The sequence below is a fragment of the Myxocyprinus asiaticus genome, chromosome 30 (assembly GCF_019703515.2).
Source record: "Myxocyprinus asiaticus isolate MX2 ecotype Aquarium Trade chromosome 30, UBuf_Myxa_2, whole genome shotgun sequence".
Lineage (NCBI taxonomy): Eukaryota > Metazoa > Chordata > Actinopteri > Cypriniformes > Catostomidae > Myxocyprinus > Myxocyprinus asiaticus.
Genome location: NC_059373.1, coordinates 28,214,038 through 28,228,639, shown reverse-complemented (window position 1 = coordinate 28,228,639; position 14,602 = coordinate 28,214,038). Strand labels below are relative to the sequence as shown.

The 14,602-nt window shown below is 39.5% G+C and overlaps 1 protein-coding gene across 1 annotated transcript in view; it reads left to right on the top strand.

Moving 5' to 3' along the window:
- Positions 1–286: 286 nt before the first annotated feature.
- Positions 287–14,602, top strand: part of LOC127421121 (ataxin-1-like) — a 115,660-nt gene continuing 101,344 nt past the window's right edge. Inside the window, exon 1 of the mRNA XM_051663895.1 lies at positions 287–423. The gene's annotated coding sequence lies outside the window, so the exon portion shown is untranslated. The remainder of the gene's footprint in view (positions 424–14,602) is intronic.

The window sequence follows — 14,602 nt, the reverse complement described above, 5'->3', positions numbered from 1 at the left end:
TCTTGTATAATACAACTTCTATTATATCAGTAGCAATGACATTACTGTATCTAAAAGACCTCATATAATATTTATGTTTATGGCGCCACAAACGTCATTATCTTTTTCTACACTTTTTTTAAAATGGAATAACCTCCGATCCATTTGCCCTAACTGGGCCGGCCAACTGCTCCATATTTGGAATACACACACTCATACTCACACACACTTACGCACGCACGCACGCACGCACGACTCCACACACTCACTCCCTCGGTCACACACCCGCACACTGGAGACTGTGGTACGGAGCGCTATTAGCTCCGCTGCAGCAGATATCATTGTACGAGAGAAGGGGAGACGTTTCCACCGGCAGTGCGCGATAACGCACGGAGCACTAGCAGCACCGAGAGCCTCGCGCTTCCCTGCCAGTTATACCGTACAGTAAGTGCATGCATTGTTTTTTAATCAGCACCAAACAGTCCGCATCCTTTGGATTTTGTTGCTATCTGGGAAAAATATGGCTGGGAACTAAAGCACGCAGGAGTATTACGTTTATTTAAAAACCTTTGAAAATATGTTCTGTGACATTTGCACTGATTGTTATCTCAACATGTCTGTGATCGACTTGGCGAGACGTGCACTATGTGGTATTTGTCATGTCAATTAAAAATTATATAACTACTTTGAAGTCGCGCACGGGAAGCGGGGCGATTACTTGTGCACTGTGAGCCCGAGCAGGGAGCGCTCTCGCCGGGGCTGGAGCAACTGCGCCACTCCGCCACTCCGCCTCTTCTTATATCTTCTGGTTAACTTTGTGTGTTTTTAAACCGTAATTTAAACAGCTACCTAATGTCCAGTCAGTTGCACTGTTTTTTAAGAGTCTGTCACTCGTCGTAGCTGTGCGCACTTCTGCTGAGTCAACACTGTTGCTGGAAAGGTTTTTGTGTGAAAACAATCGCGGAAGTGTTAGGATGTTGAGTTTAGTTTCAGCCCGTTTGAACCGTTCAGTTCACGGTGACACGTCTCATGCAAGTGTATTATCTGTATAGAGTATAACCCGTACTAGTAAAACAAAACGAGGCTTTGGCTGTGTCTCAAAACCTAGTGAGATGCCTACCTAAGCGGTATTTGTGGGCATCATATCGTATTATTCTCATTTGATGCCCCAAAATGCTGTCTATGTAGGAAGCTTACTGTCTGGGAGACACAGTCATTGAGTAAATCCCGTTGTGATGTCACTTAGTTCATCTCGGCTGGTTATATAATGAGCTGTTGCTGTGTTTATCTCATGTGTTTGCAGTGCTGGTTGTACTACTCTACGCATTTTGACCGATGTGCAATGCCGGCTTTGGTTGATTTATTAAACCATACACTTTATCGGTGGTTATGCAAACAGTTTGTTGAGCTTGCCCGATGCACATATGATATTTCTTCTAGGATCAGAGTATCATTTTACAAGTCTACTATACTATACTGTACTGTAATGTACTATACTATAATGTACTATACTGTACTATACTATACTTACTACACTATGCTATGCTGTACTATATTATAATGTACTATACTGTACTATACTATACTTACTACACTATGCTATGCTGTACTATATTATAATGTACTATACTGTACTGTATTATACTGTACTTACTACACTATACTATACTGTACTACACTGTACTATACTATAATGTACTATACTGTACTATACTATACTTACTACACTATACTATGCTGTACTATATTATAATGTACTATACTGTTCTATACTATACTATACTATACTATACTATACTATACTATACTATACTTTTATTTGTATACCATACTACATTATTCATCTTGTAGTCTTAACTTTAAATTAACATACATTTATTTATGGCTCATGCACGAGTTACAGCATATATAGTACTGTACTTGAACATAAATGCGATATTATAATATACTATGCTATGCAACATATATCGTATGAATTGAGTTCACTGTGCACAGGTTTTTCGCTTCTACTACTCTTATAAACTATAAAATGCTATACAGTATAGTGCATGTACAGTAGGTTACATGTCTACTAATGTAATACTATACTATATTATACCATACTAATTTATATTATAATAATCTGAACCATACACTATTCATCTCATAGCCTTCATTTTGGATTAAGTTTGCACTGTACTATACTGTAGTATATTTACAAGTCTATAATACCATACTATACAATACAATACTGTACTTTACTATACTATAATGATAATCTGTACCATGCACTATTCGTCTTGTAGCCTTGAATGTGAATACATTTTAATGTGCATGCTTATGGCTCATATTACAGTCGCAGCACATAATAAAAAATATTGTCCTATGCTACAATACACTAACTATATTATTTTGTAAAGTACATTTAAAAGTCTACTAATACTGTACAATACTACAATATAGTACACTATACTAAAATTATCTGTACCATACTATACACTATTCGTCTTATAGCCTAGTCTTTGAATTAAGTTTATTGTGCACATTTATGGCTCATATGACAGTTGCAGCTTATACTACAAAATACTGTGCTATATTATAATACACTATACTCTGTATTATATAGTACATTTACAAATCTACAAATAATATATTATACTATACTATATTATACTATACTATAATTAGCTGTTCCATACACTGATACTGTATATATATATATATATATATAGAACTGGATCGCTGATGTAATGGTAAACTACCTGCAGGAGGTGAAGCCACTGGAAGTGTTTGAGCGGCCATCTTGGTATGCCCAACCTCTCATAGAGCATCAATGACTGACTGGCAAAAACACCCCTGTTTCACCGTTTCTGACCTGCGGATATGACAGTTGCATTTCGTCCTCCAGTGACAATCGTATTTAATTTTTTATTTGCTCCTTATGGATAATATTAGTTTTGAGGGAGAAGATATACGCAGATCGAGATTTCAGAGCATTCACCTGCCCCGGCGTTCAGCCTATCAGTGCAGCACAACGATCACCAAAGGAAGCGGGAAAACTGTCCACAAGTTTTAATGTAAGTAGGAAAAGCTGCAATATCTGCTTGTTTAGGGTGACAATATGTCCATACCCCCGAAAGGGACTTTAAAGCTGCACTATGTAACTTTGTGCTCTCTAGCGACATCTGTGGTTGAAACTTAAAATTGCAAGCAATTTGCAGAAGAGTACATTACATCAGTCGTGTTCTGGCACTGCTCTTCTGGCAGATGAATCTCCCAATTTGAGTTTACCTTGACATCGCTTGTGTGTGATCATGACTGGAGCCAGAGTCATAAAGTGCTATTTTCATGCTGATATTATGTTATACGATTAAACATTTCAAACGGAAATATTACTTTCTTTGATGAAGATAAACAATACTGTTATTTACATATTTAAATTAGTTTTCTGACACTACACTCAAAGCACTTTTAAATAGAGAACGGGGGACTCTCCTCAGCCACCACCAGTAGATCTTAATATGATTATTCAAGAGTTTTTTCTACTATTAAAGTTTGAATTGTACTACAATTTTCAGCTTAAGAGGTTAAACTCGTGATATGGCTGATATGAGTTCAAAAGAAGACTTTATTATTTTTATACTATATTGTCCAGCCTCAGTTACTACAATAGCATGTCTATGCAATGCACACAATAACACCGTAAACTGAAAACATAAAACGAGGATTCAATAATGATGGGGATAAAATATACTTTATAAAAAAAATAAATAAATAAAAATGCTTAAATATGCAATATAACAATTACAAAAAGTCAATTTCAGGAGTCATCCATATTAAACATGTAACTTTAACTTAACCGGACAACGTAGATACATCGTGATCGTTTAACACATGAGTAATGTTCGATTCCTAAAAGCATGACAAGCAATATAAGCTTCAACAACCCTACCAGAAAACATATCCAAGTATTATAGCAGGTAAACAACTTTGCCAAATGGATAACAGATAAACATCCATCTAGACTGCAACGATGCTGTCCTGTACTGTGTGAGTGTTACTGAACTGAGTTAAACAGCGTAGTTAGTTTCTCCAGCCAGAACATGAGACAGCCGGCACTTCTTTCCTGTGTGTGCGGACATGACGTAATGACGCAAGGATGAACGTCATAAACCAGCGATTTAAAACCAGCTTTAAAAAAAGTCAGACCAGGATTCTAAATTGCCTTAAATGCCCGGGATTTGCTTGTTTTCATACTGAAGTGCTCTCTGTAGTCATACACGGATACATGTCATAAATATGTGTTCGTTTGCCATTTAAACCAAGCGTATCAGCTTAATTTTAACCAGCTTTGCTTTGTGTCTCCCTCACTCTCTGCACGCCCGCCGCATGTGTGATAGAGGGAGAGAGCGCTCTTATTCAAGTGACCACGAGAACAAGGCACTTTTTTGATGAAAACATAAAACAAGTAACTCTGAACAAACACTTCAATGTTCACAATAAATAAGTCTGAATCTTACTTCAGTTTCAGTGAACTAGTTTACATTCAGCTGATCTGTTCACTGATGAAGATTGTTAGAGGTGGATACTGTTATAGTGTAATATAGATACAAATAACTTGCTCTGGCTTTCAAGAAACAGGAAAAATTCCCGACTTTAAAGGTGCAGTATGTAAGATTCAGAAACCCTTGTTATTAATGACACCTGTGGCCATTAAGTGAACTGCAGCCAGTTACCTGTTGCTCGTGATCATGCACACACTCCATAGGGACACGAGCGAGCATCGACCAAAACAATGACGTAACGTACAAAGAGACTGAACGTGATTCACCGGCATCATGCTGACTGATGAGGTAACAAAATTAAAATTACACAGCTATGATGGTTTTACTACAAACTATGAGACTAAACTAAAATTAATTATCAGCTAACATAGCATACTGATACACACATACAGCTACATACTACCGAACTATACCAGACAGTTTACTGTTGCACTGCACTGTTATGTTGCACTATTGTATGTTTTGTATGCCATATGTTGTACTACGATCTAGAAACCATGGCACTATATTTCACATGCTTTGTGGTTATGTAAGCTTACCTGTCCAATAGGAAGTACGCCAATTCAGGGTCGGTTTTGATCCCCAAAACAGAACGAAGGTCCCTCCAGGAATCAAATGCCCTGCCGATGTTCACTCTAGTTTTCGCTCGACCACGATCACATTCCCACTTAGCCAGACGGGATTCAGTAGAAGGCTCTCGGGAGCACGCATAAACGTCACATCCTTTGGATTTCCTGGCAAAACCGACCTGCTCCCTTTGCATGAAAATCAGTCTACAGGCTTTAATAGGCAACCTAGGAAGTCCGGGAAGGGCTCATTTCTTAAGTTGCATTACAAGCCGTTCACACATTGGCAAAAAAAAATTATTACATGAAAATTGTTACATACTGCACCTTTAAATAAAAAAAATAATTACATGTGTAGGACGTTTGCCTTGTAGGGATGTACATGCAGATTTCAGATATAAAATTGGTGATTAAATGACTAATGTTTACTCACTGAAATGAGATGATTTCCTGTTAAGTCAATAGGGACATTGGAATGTTTGGTCATAGCAATATGGTGGCTCAGTGGTTTCACTGATATGACGTCATGAGCAATCCAGTTCTATAATATATATCAGTGGTTCCATACAATATTCGTCTTATAGCCTTGACTTTGAATTAAGTTTAATGTGCATGCTTATGGCTCATATTGCAGTCGCAGCATATACTAAAAAAAATACTTCACTGTAAAATACTATACTGTACTGTATAGTACATTTACAGGTATACTATACTATACTATACTATACTATACTATACTATACTATACTATACTATACGGTATTCTATACATAGACGCTGCAACATATAGCTGCCACATTTAAATTCAGTTCATTGTGTGCAGGTTTAAAGCTCATAGGACAGTCAAAATGGAGTAAAAAACAATTTCATGTAGGAGCATTGTTGTTCCTAAAGGGCTGAATGAACAGTACACAAAACCTTTCCCTCTGATTCAGCTTAACAAAGAGAAGTAATTCACCTTTAGATTGCATAGCATGGAGAGGCATAGAAAGGAGACAGAAGTAGCAATGAATTAAACAATTTACTGTGCAAAAAGAGTTGTGTTGAATGTTGAAAGAGTAGCATGTTGAAATAAATAAATGCAGATTGTTTGCAGGGTCACTGTGCTTCAGTTTCACTGTGTTCTGCTGAGTATTGTTGTTGCATGCTCAGTTATCATGCTTATTATTAGTTTACATTTCCAATTATTAAGAAATCCTTGCGCTTTTAATGAAAATCCTATTGTTTCTGAGAGTGACTGGATTAGTATTTCCTCTTTTTCTGTACGATTGTAAAACATTTCCACCCGCACGGGCTGCCCTTTGCAAACTTGTACTTGGGGACTAAGCTGTCTGCTCTGATTATGCAGTGAATGCCTTTTTCAGAGAGTTTTGCGTGGAAGGGAATTGCTCAGTGCTTCATAACTCAGTAAGCAAATGTCTTTTTGATGGCCCCAGCACCACTTACTTTTAAATGCTAATGAGTAGTAGTAATTAAGACACCAAGTATGGCCTAAACACAAATGCTCTGTTGTGTTTGCTCATTTGTTCAGTTTTTTAAACGTACTACACGCACACACCTGCCACTTCTGAAGTGCTTTTTTTTTCTCCTTTCTCCCATGGAACACTAAAGGAGATGTTGGGTATACTATAGTCTCAGTCACCACTCAGTCACATTGGATCTCTTTTCCATACAATGTAAGTGAATGGCCATCACTGAGTAAATGATGACAGAATTTTCATTTTTGGGTGAACTGTCCCCTTAAAAATATGACAAAGTCGGTGGAGTTGAGTTTGCTGTACCCAGCTGAGCTTGTGACAGGTGCAGGCAAGGCTAAATTTACACGCTCGAGTGCCAGTGGAGGGACACACCTCCACCTGCAGACACTGCTTACATAATACTTCTGCCAATGGGTGAGCAGAGCCAGCTGGACCAGAAATTTGTTTACACATTGAAGGGGTGGAGCTGGAGTCAACCAGATTTCACCCTTTGTTGGAAAATTAGTGTTAAGTTAGGCCTATCCAGGCAAGCTCTCAAAGTACACTCCCTCGCAGGTATGCATGCATGAACTCTAGATCTGGGCCACATTGTTCTGCAGCATAAAAGGCTAATTCATGTTATGGACATATTTTTTTCCCGTTACTCAACACCAAGAGCTCTGACTGTCTTGGCTAAAGCTGCCTTCTTGGATTGGAATTGGAGGCAGGACAATCCACTAGAGACGGGTTTCTATGGCCAAGTAGTTATCCAAGAACCGACTAGATGATTAGTGTCCATGTGCATTGTCTGCACATGTGCCTATCATTGACTGTCCTAAAGAGTATCACAAAGCAGTTTTTGTGTGAGGGTGCCCAAAGAGTATTTTGAAGGGCTAAAGCGCTTGTACGAGATGTACCGGCATGAGAAAAAATGAAGTATAACTTAGCCTTTAGAAAAGTGTCCAATTGGGATCCTGTGAACCAGCCTAACTATATAGGCTTCCTTAAGACCAGTATTCAACTACTTGTTTACACCCTGTCTACACTGGGCACGTTGATTGATGCATTGTGTCACGCCGCAGTGGCTTGAGGCTGTCTACACTGGATGCGTCAAAGCAAACATTCTTAACTGGGTATTTAGGTGCGTCCCAATTCACACACTTCTGCACCATTCTACTTCATTTTGTAGTGCAAGTAGTATGTTTACACTGAAAATGCAACAAAAAGAGGTGTAATTTTAGTACCCAGATGATGCACTTTTTCAACCGTCAAAACAGAGTAAGGAATGTTGGACACTTCGTGCACTCAGCGCTCACGGCTTGCCATATATATAGCAGAAGGGGGGGGAGTTACCTGGCTGCATTGCTGATCTGACGAAACAGGTGTAAATAATAAATAATGTAGCAGCTAGTGAAACTTCTGTGAAGACAGCACCTTGCATATGTAAGTTTAATGCTTTACCATCACTCCACACTGTGTGAATATGTATGTTGTTTGAGATACAAGTGTTGAACTGAGGTTGGCTAACGCACTAAAGCTACCGACAACACATCACGTGCGCTTGAAACGTCACTTCCGTCAGCTGTTAAACGGCGAGCGCTTCCATGTAGTAACAAACCGTTAAAGGTGCAATATGTAACATTGTTCATGTAGTATTCGCCTTTTTTTGCCAATGGATGAGTGGCTTGTAACGCAACTTAAAAAATGAGCCCTTCCCGGACTTCCTAGGTTGCCTATTAAAGCCTGTAGACTGATTTTCATGCGAAGGGAGCGGGTCGCTTTTGCCGGGAAAATCCAAAGGATGTGACGTTTACGCGCCCTCCCGAGAGCCTTGCCTCAGACAGTAATAGATTCTCTTCCGCTATTCAACAGTGACAACAAACTGCAACACTAGGTAATGTTATCTTCGAGATGAAATCCAGCAAACGTCCGGCTCCCAGCACAACACCGACTCCTACACAAACTCTGAGAAAAGTAAAAAAAAAAAATAAAAAAAAATTTGTCTACTGAATCCCGTCTGGCTAAGTGGGAACGTGATTGTGGTCGAGCGAAAACTAGAGTGAACATCGGCAGGGCATTTGATTCCTGGAGGGAACTTCGTTCGGTTTTGGGGATCAAAACCGACCCTGAATTGGCGTTCTTCTTACTGGACAGGTAAGCTTACATAACTGCAAAGCATGTGGAATATAGTGCCATAAGGATTTATCTGTGTAATTTTAGCTAACTTGATCTTGCCTGCTAACGCTGACGAATTGCAAGCTACCTTGCTTCGTAACTTTCAAATAATTTAAACGGTCTTCTCTTTATACTAAAAGTCAGGTTAATGTCAGTAGCACAATAGTATCATATAAATGCAGTCAGTGTATCATGCAAAGAAAAGTGATTACTTCAAACTACAGTCTCGCATAGCCAGACCTATATCCACACTTTTTTTTAGCCCTGTTCCAGCACTGGAGGGTCAAATATAATATGCAGTCTTAAAGTTTGTAGTAAAACAATCATAACTGTGTAATTTTATTTATGCTACCTCATCCGTCAGCATGTTGCCGGTGAATCACGTTCAGCCTCTTTGTATGTTACGTCATTGTTTTGGTTGATGCTCGCTCGTGTCCCTATGGAGTGTGTGCATGATCACGAGCAACAGGTAACTGGCTGCAGTTCACTTAACGGCCACAGGTGTCATTAATAACAAGGGTTTCTGAATCTTACATACTGCACATTTAAGTGTTCCATTTGGGAAAATACTACACTTTGAAAATTCATACACTACACGGCTGAGTGCATAGTATATTTTGTAAGTGCATAGTGTATAGTGTGTCATTTGGACACAGCTTTTGTCTTGTTGGCTAAGGTAGCGCCAGCACACGCAGCGCAAAATGGAATGGGACAAGCTTTTACTGTCGGCATGGTGCAAAGGATGCTTTATTTATTTATAATGGTATCTAGGCTATTTGCTTTTGATGTGATGTTCACTTCCGGTGTAGACAGGGTGTTTGGCAACCCACTGACAAATCGATTTTGAAAGGATGTAGTTTTGCACATTCCTACAGTCCACATTTCTAGACCTTGAATGTAATGCTTCAAGGAGACATTACATTGTAATGCTTCTAAGAGATCAGTGTCCTTTCACAGTGTCAAAGTCTTGCAGTAGGAAGAAAGTATGGGGAGGGAATGAGGAGAGGAAAGGGAGGAGATGGGGATAGAATGAGCAGTGCTGTTCCAGACCTCTATAGCGCTTTTCTTTCATCTCAGCTCTATTCATTTGCTCTCGCTCCATGGGCGCAGTACACGTCCCTAACCTGCTTTTGTACTCCAGCGCACAAGAGCTTTTTTTATATTGAGATGAAAAGCATTCCTTTCTTCAGTGAGTGGATGTCAGCGTGCAGGCTGCTCGTCTTCCGTGTGACTCCCTGTGACAGAGGGAAGCTTTCGTTTTACCGCTGAACAATGCAATGATTGTGAACTTGCTTGAAACTATTCAGTGTTCAGCAGATGTGTTGAATTCTCAGACTGTATTTGGGTATTTCAGACTTGCATAATGTGGAGCTTCAGCCTCATTAATAAATCTCTTCATCCATCCAAAAGCAGTTGATTCAGTTCATTATTTTAATTGTTAAAAATAAAGCACTTGCATGAATAAATCACATTCAAGCCTCTAGAATTCATGTCATATCAGGCTCTACAGTGCTGCATTAGCTCAGAGATTAACATACATATATATGACTTCTAGACAGTCAAGTCATTTTGAAAGTCCAGAATAATAGGGTCATACCTTCAAGCGGCATGGACATATTGTAATTTCGAGTTATGTGCATGAAAATGACCAAGCAAAGTCATACTCAAAGCACAGATACTATTAATTTTCGATGATGAGTTTATGAACTGTGATTTCAAAAGCGTCAACACCAAAAATGGCTGAAGTCAATTCTATAGTAGATTGAAGTGATTGATTTGCAATTTCCAGGGCTGTACTTCAGTAATATTAAAGTGTTGCATACAACAGCACTGTAGTCAACTAATGTTCAGCTGATGACTCACCCTTCATATCTTACGTAATGCATTTTTTTTTTTTTTTTACTATCATGCATAAATAAATCATATACATTCTATAAAAGCGATGCAAGCATATTCAGTTGGCTTATTTACTGTACAACAGAAACAATGGCCTGTCAGTTCGCTCTTTGTTTATTTGTTTTGGCTACATCTGTATTTTATTTCCGACTTGAATGCATTATCATAATACTGACTGCCTAAATCGGAAGAAGAAGCTTACCAAGTACACTTGAATGCATTATTGGTGCTTGCCAGTCAACTTATCTTGAGGCTTTATAGTGAAGATGGGACAGAGTCAGATATAAAGGGAATCAATGCATGAAGTCCTGAATGGCAGAGTGTGAATAGTGGAGCGGCTCTGTGTCAGTGTGGGGGAACGATGACCCCTCTATGGGTCGCTGTCCTCCTTTGGTGTGGATATCAGTATGCTAGCTGCTCCCTCTGGGCATATCCAGACAGTAGATCCACTATTAATGCCACTCTTTCACCATGAAAGTAACAAAGAACAGCAAAGCTTTGCACTCATGTGCAACTGGTTTGAAACACAGTGAAAAAAAAACAAAAAACACTTTTGAAGCCAGTCCTGGAGAAGTCTTGTTACTGAAAGCCTCAAGGAGCACACTTCATTGTCTTTAATGCAGTTCTTCAGTGATAAAGAGGATGATGGTTCTTTGTATAACTGCCCTCAGGAAAAAGCCAGTCTGAAAGGCTCAATTTGCAATGGATATTGCAAAAACATTATGTTTAAGTCAATTATTGAGGCAGTGTACAAGCTAGTGCTCTGTGTGCTTGATGTTAGTGTACATCCATGTCCCTCAACCTTTTTATCACAACAGTTGGCCTTTATTTATATTTAATGGTATTCACAGTGAAGTTTGTCTCTTGAATTGCCTTTCTTGTTATGAGGAACTTGGTTGGAAAACATGATAAAACTGCCCACCTATTTTTAGACTTTATACTGTCAGTTTCATATCTGTTATAATTCTTTTAGTATTCAAATGTGATAATGTGCTTGTATATACTGTAAGTGTGTTACAGCTGAATATTTTATCTCTTCTCTTGCTTCAAAAGAAAGCAGAGTGTTCTTTCTTTCTTTCTGAAATGTATTACATTATGCAACTGTAGTAATTTTGCTTGTTTTGCATATACTTGACAAACAAAGGGCAGCTGGAACCATTTGACCAGCTTTAGAGTTACAAGCAAAAAATTATGACCATACTTGCGGTGGCAGAATGCCATCCTTCCTGATGCACTTGGTAGATAAATAGGACCACTTGGACCTTCAGACCACCCCTTCAGATTCTGTGAGGAATACACTCCAGGATTGGCCAACACAGGGCTGAAGATTGCTGGATGGTGAGTGCGTACGTGTCCTTCTTGCCAGGTGAAAGTGATGGATAGGGACCTGCCAAGCAGCACACGTCTCACAGCGGGTATCAGGATGGAATACTTCCAGCACAAAGGAGGATACGCACTGAGAGAGGAATTCAATAACAGGAAAACTGCATGGATACAAACAATCTGTGGAATACCGAAATCCACCCATACCACTGTTATTTTTGGCATGATATAGACTTTCCTTATTATGCATGCTTTATTATTTAGTTGACGTGCATTACCCAGGCCTGGCTCCAAATTGGGCTAACAAAAAAGTACCACTGAGTGTTAACACCACAATTTTTGGACATGGTACCCTGGTAATACCATGTTTTATAACAAGCTCAGTCCACCCTTGCAACTCCTGCCCCCTTTCTTGCATGGGGTACAGTACAGTAACCATACCATCATACAGCTATTGTGTCAAATGGTAATACCATGGCATATTGATATATACCATAGCATTGTGTTCTTCATTTACCATGGTATTTGAGTGGTACAAGGTCCAAAAAACCCAGGGTAAAAGGGTAACATGGTACTTATTAGTTATTTTTTGCTACTGCCAATTATACAGCCCACCCTTAGAGACCTATGGCCCATCTTACATCTTACAGCTGCTGTCGGGCCTGGCAGTCCCTATCAAACACTCACATTAGCTATCGTGTGTTATAGAATGTGAAATTTGTGGAAGGAAGTTTTTGGGCAGGGTTCAGGGACTTTACTTCAAGCTGTACTTAGTGCAGTTACAGTAGTTTGATGGAATTTCCTGAAGTTAAGGTTGGCCTTGAACAGAAGTGTGGTTATGACGAATGGGAGACACACCAGAGAAAAAGCAGGCTGATGCAAAGCAAAATACTGGGTGCTGAGATAAAACAACTAAACAGCCACCCCAGTTCCATCCCATATCCACTCTTAAGTGATGTCATTCGAGCGGTGGAGACTTGCCGGTGTTTAGAGGGAGAGACACTCCCCTCCTCTTGTGGAGTTATCCCGTAAAGTCTTTGCAAAGAGGCTCTCTGAGGAGGCAGCCAGACAAGCATTCCTACCTCTCACATCTCTACCACTCGTTTTAAACCTAATTCAAGAGGAGCTCAATGTGGGCAAACCCTAGACAATGAAACAGGGACTCAAGCCATATACAGGGACCAGAACTTGGGGTGGGCTCTTTTGATTTGGGCCAGTGAGTAACTACCTAGCAACCATCCAGAACACTCTAGCAACCACATACCAATGCGTTAAAAACACTTCAAACACCTTAGCAACTGCATAGAAATGTCATCGCAAACATAAAGAACAATATGTCATCATGGTGGCTACTTTTGCAAGGGCAATCATCGCTTATAATGGTTAAACACCATTTTACATCTTAGCTTAAGAACTAAGCTCCAAAAACCCTGTCAGTGATAAATCTGAAGGTTCTTGATAAATAGGCCATCTCCTGGACTCTTGTACAGAGTCAACAGCTGTCAGTACGCAGAAGCAGCTTTGGGATGAGGCAGTTTGCAGGTTGAATGAGCAGCAGGCAGTGTTCTGATGAGCCATGACACAGATGAATGAGGTTAATCTGAAGGCCAGCGTGTAAAGCACTATCCCAGGTGTCAACAGTGACAGAGAAAGTATTTACCCAAAGATACTGCATAGGGAAAGTCCAGCTATCTATTTTTGTATGGTACTTCTCTTGTTATGATTACCCAACCTAAACTGCCATGGCAGAAACTGTATGCAGGAGGGCAAATGGTACTATAAGGCACGAAAATGTTATTGATTTTGGAACAAGCTATACTTGGCAATCGCTGACCCTTGTATACTTTTACCAGGGGTTAAATTAGTCTGGAATGATAAGAAGTGGCATACCCAAACCTTCAAATCAAAAAAGAAAAAATATTGGCAGTTTGTTTGTCGTTCCATTTAATTTCCTGTATGCTCCAGTTCAGTTTTTCCATTTAAAAGTCTCCATTTAGTGAGGGTACTTGCGTAAGATCTACACTTGTTCAAAAAGGTCTACTCTTCCCAGCTTACATTTTGCAATTCTTTACCAGGAACTTGAAGCTTGACTGGACATTCTGAAGAACATCTCTGTGTTTGCATATCTGACAGTGTATCCATGAGGTCATCCAAATCAAGTTCACTGGACCATGGCTTTGTGTATCAACAGAAGTGTCATGCAAAACTAGGCTGCAACAAGTCTGTTACAACCAGGGCATATGAAATTATGTTGTCAACTCTTTGATTTTACCATGATGGGGAACCATTTAAGTACTCTATACTAAGGACATAATGGAAATCCATATTGAGCATAGTAAAATTAAGTCTCATTGTAGCTGTCACTGGATATCGCCTCTTGAAAAACTTTTCCCAGACACACAAATAGATACTACAGCCTTGCCTGTGCCTCTGTTAAACATTTCATGTCACATCCAGAATTGCTGTTTATTTATCTTATTATTCACAGTTTGAGAGAAAGGGGAGCAGCCTTGGTGGGAGGAGCACTGAGGGGGTTTGTTCAGCAGTAAGGTTTCTTGTCCAACAAAGAGCATTTTGAATGCAGCCTGATATCCATCTCCTGAGAAAACACCATCTAATAACAGAAAACATTTCCTAGCTAATTGCAGAAAGGCCCTTGCTG